The following is a 15213-nucleotide window of genomic DNA, read 5'->3' as shown; positions in this document are numbered from 1 at the left end:
ACCTTTCCAGGTGAGCAGATCACAGAGTCCGAAATGAGCTTCCTCCATCAAGCAAAGTACCTGAACATGACTCTGTCTTCATAAAAGCGCCCCTGTAATAAAGAAATTAAATCCGAAATCAAGAGGGCAGTTGCCTACTGAAGTTCAAGAAGTCATCAATTTTAACCTAGCAACACATTAAAGGCTGCATCTATACAAGTACGATTCTAGAAATGCTCACCAGATTACGTTTTAAGAAGGAACTGCGCCTCAGGTTCCGCCGAGATCTTAACTCGGATGGCAGGATTCAGAGTCCGGAGTGCGGACTGATGGCGCACGGAGGGTCCACATACTGTGGATCCCTCAGTGATCTTCCGCGTATTCAAACCGCCAGCATGTGACTCCCCTGTCCCCGTGACCTCATTGCTCTGCTCTCTCCTCTGTGCAGCCGAGCCCGACTCATGGTAAAGTGGAAAAAAATATGCCCTCAACGTGAGATTTACTCTGGACGAGGATAGATGTTACCTTTTTATCGTTGAATAGGATGTATGTGATGTGGCGACTAGGTTCAATTTTGTATCCTCTTTAAAAGATTAAGGACTGGGGTGAGCGTGATTTACCACCCTTTCAGCTAAGGACCCGACATGCGCACCGTTTAAGCTGCATAGACTCGGTCGATTAACTCTTCTCCATTAGCAGGGTTAAGGTTAAAGAAAAAAAACATTGCTGACTTCTTTTTTTTTTGCCAGCCGCTAGCGCTGATTAGCAAGGTTTGTATTTCATGTTTTGCAAGTTGCATCCATTTTAAGAAAAACAAGTCGCGTTAAAGACAGGAAATGAATACTTGCATTTAATTAAGTCTAGCCGTAGGCGGTTGTCCATAATGACCAGTACTGTTCGAGAAGACAGAACAAAGAAGGCACCGCTGGGATTCGGACCCAGGATCTCCTGTTTACTAGACAGGCGCTTTAACCAACTAAGCCACGGCGCCCCAGGAGTGTTGTCCTTTTGCAGCCACTTGGACACACCTTTAGAAAAACATTTTGTTAACAGGCATTCTGCCTCAGCCTAAACACCTATAGCTTGCAAAGTGCATGCTATTAGACAGGCACCTCTGCAAGACCTTAAGAGTCTCTTAAACTAGTGATAGTAAGGTGTTCCCAACGGGTGATGTTCGGCTTTCAAATCATCTCTCCGTGGAAGCGCCGAGATGCAGCTGTTTAAGGCTTAGAAGCAGCTGACTGTTTCACTACCTAGCTGATCACTGTCAGTCAGGGAGCTCAGAGGTGAAAAGCCTGTCTGAGAGACAATTCGCCGTCGATCAGTTCAATATGTTCCGTACCAGCTCGGCGCACCTGAGATCATCTTGGTAGCCGTGTAGCTCATATAGGTGAGAGCGTGTGTGTGTACCACCGTGATTGGATGCCGGCCCTTCTCAGGTCACAGTAAACCTTCTGCTCAAAAAAAGTGAGGTTTTATTTAATCTCTGACCAAGGGAAACGTTTCATTTTTTCAAAGAAATGTTTGTTAAAAAATAAAGTCATAGTTCAATGGGATTCAATCATAGACCGTGTGATATGGAAGTCAGGAACCTAACCCACAGCACCACCAGCACAGTCACGTACTGAGTGCTGAAAAAGCACTACAGAAACATTATCGACAGACAATGTACAGCGTGTACTATTCTTGTGTTGCGGTACATGAATATAATTATATCGTTATTAATTTCTAATTTATAACTTTATTAACTTTATAAATTTATTAACGTTATTAATTAATTTCACGACGCACAGACAGGGCGCGGGGAGCCGCCGCCTGCAAACACAGCTCCAGGCAGGACTCCACTCCGCAGGAGCCGCAGAGCAGAGGAGATGGGGGCAGCTTAGCTCCTGTGCAGAGACCTGAGCTGCTGTTGCTGCAGACACTGTCTTTTCTGCACTCGGGGTAGGAGTGAATGTTGAGTTGCCCTTAGAAATGAAGCAGAGCACTTCAACGGCACGGGTGTGTGTGTGTGCGCCCTGGTGATTCTGGGAGACAGATTGAACCTGGGCTAAAAGAGAGGGGGCTTAGCCCTCTTCCATTTGCTAGTTCAAAGTTGTACAACCCATTTGTATCTGCTAGGCGGCGCAGTCGTCGTGCACAAAGAACGCTTTGAAAAGCGTCAAAGGCAAGTCATTCCGAGTTGGTCGATTGTGTTTTCCATTCAGACGCGAAATGCTGAAATGATCTCTCGGCTCCTCGGTTGTCATTTCTGCTCCTTAAAGGAATCACAGCACCCGTCGGCTTCCAGCACGGTGGGTCGGGACACAATGCCGGGGGTCGGAGAGAGCGATGTCTTCCTCGTTAGTATAGGACCTGTCACCTGTCCCCACCTGTCACGCGGGAGACCGGGGTACATCAGGACGCGCATTGAAGTGAAAGCAGGATGCGCTGCGACATGCACTGTGCAGATCCCGCCACACTAAGGGGTGAGTGGGTCTGTTCGATCACAGCGCTAGGCGAATCCCCAATCCCCTTTTGTGCGTGGCGACAAAATAAGTCTGTTTCCGCCCGGTTTCGAACCGGGGACCTTTCGCGTGTGAGGCAAACGTGATAACCACTACACTACGGAAACGGTGGTAAGATATGCCCAGCGGCCCAGCGTTGAGCTTCGCCATTGCGATTCAGCTGCTTCCAGTGCCTTTATTGGAGTGCGCTGATGGACCGTGCTCTCTCTCCAGAGACCAGCACGCCTGTCATGGACGGAGCAGGAAAGGCGCTGCCACATTCTACAGCCCTCTCCACGCAATCGACGAAATCTGGCTACTGAAGTGGAGAAAATCGCCTCTCCAGAAAGTGCAAATATCATCTTGGAGAGTATAAATCCTATTGCCGAAGGTCAGCTCTGTCTACCAGAGTGACCCTCCCACCTCCTGCAGCGATGGTCAGCTCGTCTCACACGCGAGAAGTTTTGGCTGGAAACAAGCGCCCCCTCTTCTCGCACGTTTTGCACGTTCGAGAAGGATCTTCTTCACATTCGCCCATGCAGTTCCCAGTCTTGTGGACGAGGACAAAAAGAACACACAAGGGCTCATCCAGGAGTTGAACCCAGGACCTCCCGCACCCTAAGTGAGACTCATACCCCTAAACCAATGAGCCACGGCAGCACTTTCCATTTTATTCTGTCAGCGAGCTTGAGGACGGGGGAGAGGCGTCATTCGCTCGTCCAGTCAGACCTTCATCAATAAGTCAAGAAAGCTGCAATTACACGACTGCCTTGCAGACGAAGGGCAGTGAACTGCACCCGGTAAGAGGGGAACAAGCGGCACTAGGTGACACCGAGGCATAACCCCAGCGAGGGGGGTTAGCTTGCATGGTACAGCGCTCGCTTTGCATGCGAGAGATAACAGGATCATTTCCCACGTCCTCCAGGTGTGTGCTTAGAGCTTGATGTGCCGAAAGGTGTCCTTTAGCCTGTGGTCACGCCTTGCATGGAGAGCGTCATGCAGCTGTCAATCATTTTGCAGCCACGCCCCCTCTTCATCTTCTCTCTGCCTTAAGCGTCTCCGCCACTCTCTCTTGACATTTCATGTCAGCATGTCAGAAGTCCGAGTGACGTTTTTAATGGCTGAGTGAGGGCACGATGCTGAAGCAGAGAGGCCACTTCAGCCAGAGAGACTTGTGCTAGGTGAGATCTGAAAAACGGACTCGCAACAGAAACAGACCAAAAAAGTATCGGTGAGATCAAAAGGCAAATGCAACATCCAGCAGAGGGCGTCTAAAGATTAGGGAACGGGCGACTGAAATCCATATGAGGCAAACTTTCCAGCTGTGTACTGCAGCTGGCCTCGTTGGCGTAGTTGGTAGCGCGTCAGTCTCATTGTCTGAAGGTCCTGAGTTTGATCCTCACACGGGGCAGGGCTGCTTCCTCTCTTGCTCTTTTCAAACACTTGCGGCAACTGTTCGCTCATAACCACGTCTGGAATGCGTGACCTTTACACGGGGGAGAAGCAACGCCGCATCCCTTTTCTAAAGAACATTCACATTCAGAAATAAGTCAAGAAATTTGCCATTACTTTAGCTCGCGCTGCTGTCAGCCTGCCCATGTTGCCAAAGAAAGATTCACTCGGCGTCAACATGACAGAACAGCGATCACTTGAAAACACTGTTCCACACTCCGTAAGCAAGAACTTCAGTGTTTGCAGTCACCCGATATGCCGATAGTCAAAGGAGTACAAAACATGAAGCGTCAAAAGACAAGATGAGTTGATGGAAAGAGCCTTGAATTGATGAGCACAAAAGTTCAGCTCGTACAATAGGCAACGAAGGTCCCGGCGTCATCATCGCACTTGAAAGGACTGCCTTGCAGACTAAGGGCAGTGGGAGGTTGCTGTTTTCAGATGGAGGCATTGGGATGGTGGGCCGAGATCTATTCTTCTTAAGGAATTCTTCATCGTGAAAGATCGGTCCACAGGTCATCCAAAGAACTTACAAATTTTTTGGACTCAGGGAATCACGTGCTTCCGGAAGGGAGTGAAGTGCTCAAACACATGACATGCCCCCTTGATCTCACATGCACAATTCTGCTGCAACATGCACAGCTACCGTCCACACCAGGCAGTGGGGCTTCAGCAGAATTTGCTACGCCACCTGCAATAACATATCCAGCTGCACACATATACATGGCCCCTCTGTCCTTTTCAGGATCTCAAAAAAAAGCATAGCATGGTTTTCCTGCAACCTGATTGACCGCATCTCCCTCAGAATGTGCCCCGTTGCATTCATTGCTGAAGCAGGACGGAGGCTAACGGACATGCCAGAACAGTTAGGCTCAGCGATCTCTCCAAAATATTGTGGTTGTAGTGGAAGAAATATGGTTTAAATTGTACCTTGGTATTTCAAACTCTCTCTAGAATGTTATCCTTTTCTATTTTATTTTGACAGGAACTGGCTAATGACACTAGATGAAAAGAGAAGAAAGAAAACACAACGTTTCGGCCGTGGAGCCTTCTTCAGGTGTGAGGGCTCCACGGCTGAAATGTTGTGTTTTCTTTCTTCTCTTTTAAGCATGGAATAGACCTATTACTTGTTCCTTTGCAGCCTACGCATGCTGACACAGCTCCCCACCTGAACTGCTTATGATGCCTGGTAGTTTGTGGTACTTGGGTATTGTCTTATGTTTGCTCAAACTGCATATGTGTGATTGCATATTTTTGGGTATTTTCATATGTCAATATTTAATTCACTGACATTCCTGTATGCTTGGAAGAAAGGTAGATTGGATTTGGCACAGGACGCCTGCCCATATTTGTTGATCATTGTTGGGCTGGAAAAACAATGATAAAAAGTGTATGAAAAAAGCTCTCTCCAATATTTCCCTTCTCTTCGCCATGGTTACACTGCCTGTTCTTTCCGTCTTTTGTCCTTCTACAAAGATTCCAGGGCTCTTTTTCCACCATAATATCAGAAGCCAAAAAATAACCATCTAATGTGTAAACAGCATTTGTAATGTTGGTAGCTGGAAGAGGTTAAGTATGTTTGCAAGACCTAGTTGATTACACCAGACTTACTTTGTTGTTGTCAGTTTTTTTTTTCTCTTTTAAAGGCTGTAGGTGGGGTGTGATGGACTGTACCACTATCATAGAAGATTTTTTCAGGACACATCGCAGTTCCATAGTAGAATTTATCAATAGTAGAATTCCATAGGACATTATTTACCAACATATTACCCAGTGTGAGACTCTGCCAGTAAACCTCAGAGCATTGAGTTCTCCACTGATAAAGATGGCTGTCTGAAGTCATGAAATCCACTGCTGGGATGCCTGAGAGACAGTAATTGAATCTTGGCTGGAATTAGGCTTTCTATTAGTGTTGATCTTTGGGAATTATGTGGTAAAAAGGGAAAACTCCTTTACTTTAGTCACTTTGAATGTTCAAATGTACAGAACCTGCAAAACTAAGCAATGAAAAAAATCCATCACCACTCTCATGATAGCATAACTCATAGTCTCTGCTGTTGTGTAACAATACACACTTTCAATTTTCTTATCGCCTGTCTCCAGAGAGAATCTTGTTAGTGCTGATGACCTTGAATTAGACCTTGTTGACTCTGTAAAACAATCTTCCTCTGCTTAGCATTTCACTCAGATTGATTATGTTCTCAGATTATTCCTGGCAGGACTGAGTTTCCAGGAAATGAAAAGTGAAAGAAAAAGTACAGAAGATCAGCCCTTGAATATACAACATTGTGCAGTGAGATTGTTAAATGTATTAGCTGCTATCCCGTGCTAGAGCCTGTCGTGGTAAGCAGTGGATGACAGGATCTAGCATAGATACTAATGAAACACTGTTAATGAAAGATAAAACACTTGAGTCTTATTTTAGTTTTCCATTTCCCTTTCATTTGTGATGTACTGTACAACAGGCCACAGAACATGCACAAAAACAGATATGCACACATTCACACCAGGCAATGACAGTCTGCCCAGTCAGAATCTGAGCTGAGGTATCAGAATTCTGAATTCCCTGAATTCTGTCATGGATCATCCACAATAAGGGCAATGTTTGAACACGAGGATCCCCAGGAGAGAGCCTAGTAACACAAATCTTGGAGCAAAAGCAGATGATTAACTTCATAGTTTGTGTGGTTGAGCCAAAGTTGAGCATGAGGATATGTGAGTCACCATTCTTAGAAATGGATCCAACTTCAGACAGGCGTCAAAAGTAAGAGTATACAGTGCTGGGGCAATGACACTTCAATGATCAGAAGGATAACAAGAGTTTTAATGCATTGAAATTGATTTTCTGGTGATGCACACTGTCATGGAACTATTAATTTTTTAAGGATCACTTACTGACGTCAGACAGCTGCCAATTCTCCAGACTGGAAGGATGAACAGTTTATCCCCCTAGGTACCATATTTCCATATTTCGAAGCATTGGAATAATACATGTCATACAGCAACATAAAAACAGGAAGACAAGTATCACAGCCCCTATAATCGGTGTTAGTAACTTAAAAGAAAAACATTCCCCCTGGCCCAAACAGTGATTCTAACCAGGAGAGAAAAGCCAGTGTATCTTTTATGCCTCTCTCTTTATTCACCTTGTCTTTTAGTTCTTTCAAATGCTGAATAGCGAGCGTAATATTTCCGTAATCATCGTCATTAGCTGGAATATATGTACAACAGGAGTCTCCTACTAAAGCATAGACTCCTCCAGATGCTGCATTTTGAAGGTCCAGCACGAACCTGTTCTGAAGTACCATTAATCTAACTCCCCTTAATTCTTGTTTGATAGCGTCTAAGCCTTCTAACGTGATATTAATAAAAGAGTACATTTCATAAAAAGTCGCATGGGTGAGGCTGTAGAATGAGGCATTAAAGCACATATATAACAAGATGCATTAAATTTCTTTAACTTTACAGTATGATTTATAAATTTATACCACAAATTACTCATATCCCCCTCATTATCAGTTTCATTCAGCCAGTTTGTATACAAAGAGGCTTCGTGTTTAGATTCTTCCTCTTTTGGGGTGGTGACAGGCTTCTACATAAAAAGGAAAAAGGCTGTGCACATCAGTCCCACGCAGGTTATCCCCATCTGTCCTTGTGGAGACATCACTCCTGCGCTTTGCTCAGTTCGTTTGTGACCTTTTTACAGTGGGAAGCATGAATCCAGGGCACCATTTCTGTGACCTTCACAGCAGTGGCAGTGGTCAGCAGCACCTGGTACAGCCCCCTCCACCTGAGTGAACACCATTTCTTTTTCCTGAAGTCTTTCACCAGAATCCAGTCTCCTTATTCACTCATTAGTTCTTACAGCACAGGTAAATCCCTGTGGGCTGGAGCCCAGTATAATCTTAGGCTTTTTTGGTCAACATTGGTCAACAGATTGGTCAACAACTGGGTAATAACTCTTAGAAAAATCTACACATTGTTCCCCTGCCTCAGCTGTGACGTTTTGCAGAACAATTCTAGCTGAAGTTGTAAAATTTCTCTTTGTTCCGTTCCTGCAAAACATCTTATTATGAGCAAACAAACCACAATAATCATTTGCATCTAGGGGAATCACTCCCAAGGGTAACCCCCCTTAAAGCTATATTGTTCTACCCATCAGGTTCTGCCACTAGATAAGAGAACCTTTCCCATGAAATCATTTTTTGACCTTCATGATCCCTTCAGGGTGTACAATTAGCACAGAAGCAGCAGCTTTAGTCCACATGTTTTTCAAACAGGATATTAACGATATGATCATAACGAATAATACCAGACCCACAAATATGTATTGAACCAGAGACCCTCTCCATGTTCCTAGCACAGACTGTAGCCATGTACCAATGCCCCAATCATCTGGATTATAATTATGATATATATTTTTCTTCATCATAGATGTGCTTTGCTAAGTCCTAGCAACCTACAATACTACAATAGAGAATTAGCAAATTCAACAATCCATTCCTCCAGCTAAATTCATCCCTCCAGGAAGTTTCATTGATTGGCCCGTGATGATATCAAACAGGCTGTTACACAGTTCTGTTTGATCCAGCCCGCATCCCATGGCGTTCCTTCAGTCTGATGTCTAGTCGATCTTTCAGAGATCTGTTCCTTCATTCCACTGTTCCAGCAGACTGAGGGTGATCTCAGTCCATCTCACTCCGAACAATGCAGCCACAGCCTGACACACCTTCCCTGTGAAGTGTGTTCCTTGATCATAATACAAGGGGCAGGGCAGTGCCCACCGAGGGCTTATCTCTGTTATCAAGTGTTTGGTAGACACAGAGGCAGTGGCAGCAACCCACCAGGAAAACAGATTATAAGAGCCCAGGTTTCCCTTTACAATTTTCAATTTCCCAGGTTTGAAAGGTTCCTCAGTAGCAGGCCTTTTGAGCTGTTGCACCCGCACCTGAACTGTAGTTGAGTTCCTTTGATAAACATTACATCCAGATACCACATAAGTGGTTACGGCTTCAAACCCGGTTCTCACCCAGTTTTGGGTAACCGGCACACCATTTGACTCCCACCTGGGTGTCCAACAGAGTGCATTTGTCGGGCTATAAAGGGCATTAGGCTGTGAGGGCATGCAGGGCGTCTGGTGTGCTGTCAGCTCCACACCCCATCATCATGCAGCCCCACAATCTTTTCTAACCATGTCCATTTCTCTGCTTCACAGAGGTCTCAGACTACTGTTCTACAAGTATTGCTCACCTGACAGTTGCATCTGCAAAGTTGTTCCCTCGAGTTACTGGAAACATTTCTTTATTATGTGATTTACACATTACCACAGCTACTTCAGTCAGTAGCTGCAAAGCTTCTAACAGTTCAGAGATAAACCCAGCATTCTTAACTGGAGTCCCTGCTGTGTTGAGAAAATCCCTATTCCTCCACCACCATCCAAAATTGTGGCATGCACCAAATGTATATATAGAGTCTATATACATATGCAGCCATTCAAAACAAGCGGGGTACGCTGCGGTATAACACGGTGGGCGTTTCGCAGTATACCGCATCATACCGGACGCAAATTAGATTATGTTAATAGTATCCGGAATCACCTTGTAAAATCGCCAGGTGGAGCTAATAAAGGTTAACCTCTCCTGTACAGCATTTGAGCTGTCAGCAGAAAACGTCGGTTTTGAATCCTGATCACTGCTGAGGGACAATCTTTATTCAATTAAGAATTTAAGGTGTATACTCTTTAGACTTTAAATTTAAACAGTGTATTACAGCATGTTAATCATTAAACATTAAAAAGGCGGTATATTTTATAAAAGCAAGATTGTTCTGTTGGACAAAAGTACACAACCTACCACCTTTATCATAAATATTTTAATTATGCAGGAATATTTTATGCATCAAAGTCTTTACTGAAGATATTACTAAGAGTATTAATAATGAATGACCTTGGACAAGCTGTAAGCTCAAAGTATTACCCTGGTCCACATTCTTTGTAACCGTCTTTGTAAACGAAAATAGTTTATTTTTTCATTGACAAAAAGTAACACCACAGCATTTAGTTGATCCCATCACGCATTCATTTCTAATCATACAATGTAATTCTTGAGAATCTCCGATTCACCATGCCTTTCACATGCTCATAAACGATTTTAATTTAGGAATTCACAAGTATTTTCAAAGTAGAAGGGGGCGAGATTTCCAGCAAAAGACACCTCCCCCCCTCAAAAACCAAGGAAGTACAGTACTTACTAGTTAAGAAAGCTAGACTCCTCAATGAAATCGCTTTAACATGCTAATGCTTTGGTGTAACAGTCCGGGCGTGGCCAGCTTTTAATGTCAACCTGACTATGGCGAAAGGAACCCTCCTTTCATTGGAAGACTATGAACATATTCTAGCCATAAATGAATTAATAGCAAACATGGTTTACATAAAATACATTTTTCCAAGAAAGTTTAGCCTTTGTTACTAATGAAACCACAAAATAAAGACATAAATATAGAAATCTTAATATTTTTAAAATACATGACTTTGCTAAAATTTATTTGAAAATAAAAACGATTACAAACGCCAGCGGATAGAGAGAACAGGGGAGGGATGTTGGTTTTGCATAAGGGGTGGGGCTATAGAAATGAGGTCTATTTGAGAATGTGGAGTTACATGTTCTGGCTGTTGGTGAATTATCGTTGTTGAGTATGGCGTGTTGAGGTATTGATTTTGTGTAATGCTTTATGTTGAAAATTTGAGGTATTGATTTTGTGTAATGCTTTATGTTGAAAATTTAGGTGGATTTTGTTTATAATAACGAGGATAAACTGGGATGGGAGGAGGATTTGGTTTTGCATAAGGGGCGGGAATATGATAATTTGAGGAATTTGAGAGAGATTCACAGAGATTCCCTCTGCTGTGACCCAGGGAACCTGCAGTCAGGTAACATTATTTCTCACAACTACCAGGTATTGAGTGAGATTGACCTGATTGTTCCTGCCTCAACGGCAGGGTTGCCAATACACCCAGTCCCCCAGAAGGGACAGGGAATGAAAGCCAAGCCGGTTTTCTTACAGCCACCAGCTCAGTTTGTCAGTCTGAGTCTGACCAACAGTGGTTCAGCCAGACTGGAGCTGGATGGGCAAGCCACCCGACTGTTAGTGCAGAACATGGAAAAGGGGGGTGTCAGAATCCCCGCCTGCACTGACATGGGCCTGGTGGGTGATGGTGAGTTCGAAGACAGTGAACTAGCTATCCCAGTGCTGGGGCAGCTCCCTGAACCCCTAGAGAGGGAAGGGGGGAGCGAGCAGGTGTCCTACACCCACGTCCAGCGAACGATTGTAAACATGCCGATAGAGGGATTCCTCAATCAGGAAGTGTGCAGGGTGGACCTGAACAGTGAGAATGGAGTAACAATCCCAGATCCCTCAGGTGCTCCAGATAACCACTAAGCCAAGGGTCAGGCATGCTCCACCGCTGCACCACCCCCTGCAGGGTTCCTAGAGCACAGGCATGAACAAATCGAAAAAGCAGATGTCCTGGAAATGGAGGAGCAGCATCAGCAGCTGCGTCAGATCTCCTCAGATTTCCAGGATGTTGGTGCCCAAGATGCCACATGGCATACTGAGAAAGAGACCATGTACATGCTGCGCCAGCTTAGAAAGGGGACAGTCACTCAGAAGGAGATGACTGGGATCAGCCACCCGAAAAGACTTTTGGGAGGACTGATTGCTGCCGCCACTGTTGTGTGTTTGCTATTTCTGGTAGGTTTGTGTGCTACTGGCACTCTCACCCTGACTGCCCCAAGAAGGCAGGTGTCAGAGGTGCCAGAGGGTAGTGACAGACTGTATCAACAGCAGCAAAAGTTGGAAAGCTTAGGGAAAACCCTACAGGCAACTTCCTATGCAACAGGGTTGAATCTTATCCCCCACCTAGTGGACATGATTGTTGGTGTTATACAGTGGGTTTATGCTTGTGTGCAACAGGCCAGAATGTTGACACAAGACCTGTTAAGGGAGCTTAGTGCCACTGTAGCCAGTCTAGCCATAGCACAAATCCTAACCCACTTGATTTCACTCTTCTCAGTAGAGGAGTATGTGACATTAAACCCATTGCTCATAGCTCACCCAGAAGGCAATCCAAGATTGAATTCGGTTCCAAATCTTGAGATGGGTATGGCTACCAAAGCTATCCATTGGCTGTGTCTAACTGATCCACCAATGAAGGGTGTAAAGCTACTAACGAGCAGAGGGAGGTTAATGAACCCCATGAAGAGCAGATGGGAAGTAAATGGCTGGTCAGCACACCACATTTAACTGTCACTATAACTTGTGACAGGCATGATACAGCTACCACAATGCAGCTACCTAACCAACAGTTTCCTGCAAGTTCCCAAGGAGGCCATAGTACAGCATGGTAACTTAACACTGTACGGTCTGCAACCAGACAACATAAGACCAAACTTGAGGTCGTGGATGCCTTCAGGTGCCACACTATTGAATTGGATAGAAATCCAAGAAACAGTAAGCCCTGAAGATGTACAGGTAGTTAGTTTGCTTTAATGGAACAAACCTCCAAACCACCCTGGCAGGTGCCCAACACAGGTGTCATGGTTCATCAGGGGGGCTGGGAACAGGAACCGGTGTTATTGTAACACTGGTGCTGGGAAGCTGGATCATGACTGACAATGTACTCTGAATGCTGTACTCTTACATCAAGATGTACTCCGGGTAGCACGAATGAGTCAAAGGTAGCATTTCAAAAGAAAGGAAGTTACCTCTTCCCCAAATATCTGCCTACAGAGGTATCAGATACTGACAGTGAACTTCCTGATTTGTAATGCCTAGACTGAGATGATGTCTCCTACCTTGTTTATACATACTCCAGATGTTATTCATCCTGTTTGTTCCCAATGCTGGTTCCGGTATGAATTCTCGAGGAGTAATGTGGACATTTAAGGTTAATGTTCTAATGACAAGGGACATCACTTAACTCTGTTTTGTTTTGAAGGCAACAACGCCTCAGGACCTCGTGACCTTCAAAAAGGGGGGATATGTAGAGGCAATGCTTGTTAATAAGACAGAATTAAGTGTTGCTGTGCTTTCCCAAATGAGGCCCCATCTCTCTCTTCATCTCTGTGGCTGCACCACAGAGAAACTATTCATGCAGGCTGATTTAAAGATGTTTTCTTTTGATAAGGGACAGCTCCCAAATGGGGATGCACTTAGCTGAGCCTGGCTATCATGATCAATGGTCATCCATTGGCGCCTATCTGTCTAGGGAGTGCCAGATGGACATCTGGATTGCATTCCTAGGTGTCAGGAGTAAGTGACTCATATCTCACCTTGATCAACCAGTCAGGGATTGGTAGGGCCATGTAACCCATGTGGGACTCTGATGCCCATTAAACTTTCAGCCAATGACAAGCTGAAGTTCCTCCAGGTAAAAACAGGCAACAGAGAGCCTGGAGAAGGAGAACTAGTAGGACTATTCCAGTAGGAGAATTCTAAGGAGAATTCCAGGGGTGCAAGACAAATCCATGGCAGGACGGCCCAGGAGCAGAAGGCTCCCAAGGGCAGGACATTCTCACAGCGCGCCTCTTGACCATCCTGAGACTCAGCCCGGACAACCACGGAACGGCCAGTGCGTCTGAGTGCCAGTACTTTCCTCTGTTCTAAAAGTCGAGAGCGGAGGTTGCCACGAGTAACCAGAGGATCCACCCGAGGTTAGCATCAGCAGCAAACCTCATGAACAGGTCAGAACTGTGGACAGCTGAATCACTATTCAGAACAAGCGCTTCATCAGGAACGAATCGGTCCTCTTCCTGACCTGCTGGGACCCACAGTCATCTTTTTTGATTTCCATCGCGTTGGTAAGAGCGTAAATAAAAAGGCGATTCCTGCGTCTACCACTAATGTAAGAGCTATTTCAAGTGCGACGTGGTGCGGCTTTTCAAATGCTTGTGGGCATTTCTCTGTTGTTGATTCTTTTTTTGTGTGTAACAAAGTGGCATTTTCATGTCCGGACGGGGAGACTTTATCATTCCGACATGAAGCCACCCTTAAGTCCTCTGAGGCGTGTCTGTCTGCAAGGCTTGTATTTTGGAAATGTTTTTTTGAAACGGAGAACGACTTTGAAATAGGCTTCCGCCGGCGCCTCGCGATCCAGGTAAGATTGTAGCAAGAACGCAGCGGCAGTGGGGCTTGCTGTAGTCGTGGCCGAGTGGTTAAGGCGATGGACTAGAAATCCATTGGGGTCTCCCCGCGCAGGTTCGTAATCCTGCCGACTACGTTATCCGCCTCCAGTCGGTGTGTTTCGGCGCAAGCAAAGAAGCGCGCCTCTTTGCTGTTCCTGGTGGTTTTAAAACGCCCAATCGCTTGTACCCGCTGCCTTGGAAATAAGTTCTTCAGCGTCCGCGAATGGCATTTTGCAGCTGGAAGCAGATGTCGACGCGTTTTGCACAGAGCACCAAAAAAGCGTCTTTTTTGAAGACCCAGGCACTGAGCATTGGTGGTTCAGTGGTAGAATTCTCGCCTGCCACGCGGGAGGCTCGGGTTCGATTCCCGGCCAATGCAGTGGCTTTTGCAGCGAGCGGCTCCATCACTTGCATCCCCTTGCAACTCGCAACTCAAAAAACCCACTGAAGCTAAGCAGGTGTGAGCCAGGTCAGTACCCGGATGAGGGTGAGCTACAGGGAAAAACAAAGCTTCCAGCTGGAAGCGGTGTTAATGGTGCCGGCGGTGGGGCGCTCACCCTGAGGTCTGTGCGGGTCCCAATGCCCCAGTATAGTGACGGAGATGCTGTGTTGTAAAAGGGCGCTGTCTTTTGGATGAGATGTAAAACCGAGGTCACAGCGCTCTGTGGTCATTCAAAATGACCACCAAAACCTTTGACAAAAGCTCTTGGTAATTGATGGTCTTCAATAATGCTTCTCCTTTAGGTACATTTTAAATCAGCTGAAAAATGCTGTGAAATGGGGGGGCACTTCAGGCCAGTGTAGGATTTGGGTTACAAGAACCATAAAAACTGCACGAGAAAGCCCAAACACTGAATTACACGGCTTTCTATTCAAAGGAGGACAAAAGAAATTCCCTGAGTTCGATTTTTTGCAGCACAGAGAGGAGCACTGTTGTGAGGCCGGTTAGCTCAGTTGGTTCGAGCGTGGTGCTAATAATGCCAAGGTCCCGGGTTCGAGCCCCATACTGGCCAGGTCCTTTTCTCCTCTCTTACCAAAGCTGTTAGGTTCCTTTCCGTGGTGAGAGGGGTTGTCATGCAACGCTGCCACGTAGTGCCGACAGACAAGAGTGTTGC

At 45.5% G+C, this 15213-nt stretch overlaps 4 non-coding genes across 4 annotated transcripts; 2 read left to right on the top strand and 2 right to left on the bottom strand.

The window, feature by feature from the left end:
* Positions 1–896: 896 nt before the first annotated feature.
* On the bottom strand, positions 897–970 carry trnat-agu (transfer RNA threonine (anticodon AGU)). The gene has a single exon. It is a non-coding gene; the product is annotated as a tRNA-Thr (tRNA).
* Positions 971–2520: 1550 nt separating this feature from the next.
* Positions 2521–2593, bottom strand: trnav-cac (transfer RNA valine (anticodon CAC)). Its single transcript has one exon. It is a non-coding gene; the product is annotated as a tRNA-Val (tRNA).
* An 11517-nt stretch (positions 2594–14110) lies between these two features.
* trnas-aga (transfer RNA serine (anticodon AGA)) lies at positions 14111–14193 on the top strand. Its single transcript has one exon. It is a non-coding gene; the product is annotated as a tRNA-Ser (tRNA).
* A 213-nt stretch (positions 14194–14406) lies between these two features.
* trnag-gcc (transfer RNA glycine (anticodon GCC)) lies at positions 14407–14477 on the top strand. The gene has a single exon. It is a non-coding gene; the product is annotated as a tRNA-Gly (tRNA).
* Positions 14478–15213: the final 736 nt, after the last annotated feature.

Source organism: Lepisosteus platostomus, unplaced genomic scaffold (assembly GCF_059453375.1).
Source record: "Lepisosteus platostomus isolate fLepPlt1 unplaced genomic scaffold, fLepPlt1.hap1 Scaffold_231_H1, whole genome shotgun sequence".
In the NCBI taxonomy this organism is placed as follows: Eukaryota; Metazoa; Chordata; class Actinopteri; order Semionotiformes; family Lepisosteidae; genus Lepisosteus; species Lepisosteus platostomus.
The sequence above is the reverse complement of the archived record's forward strand: the minus strand, read 5'-3'. Positions and strand labels throughout refer to the sequence as shown.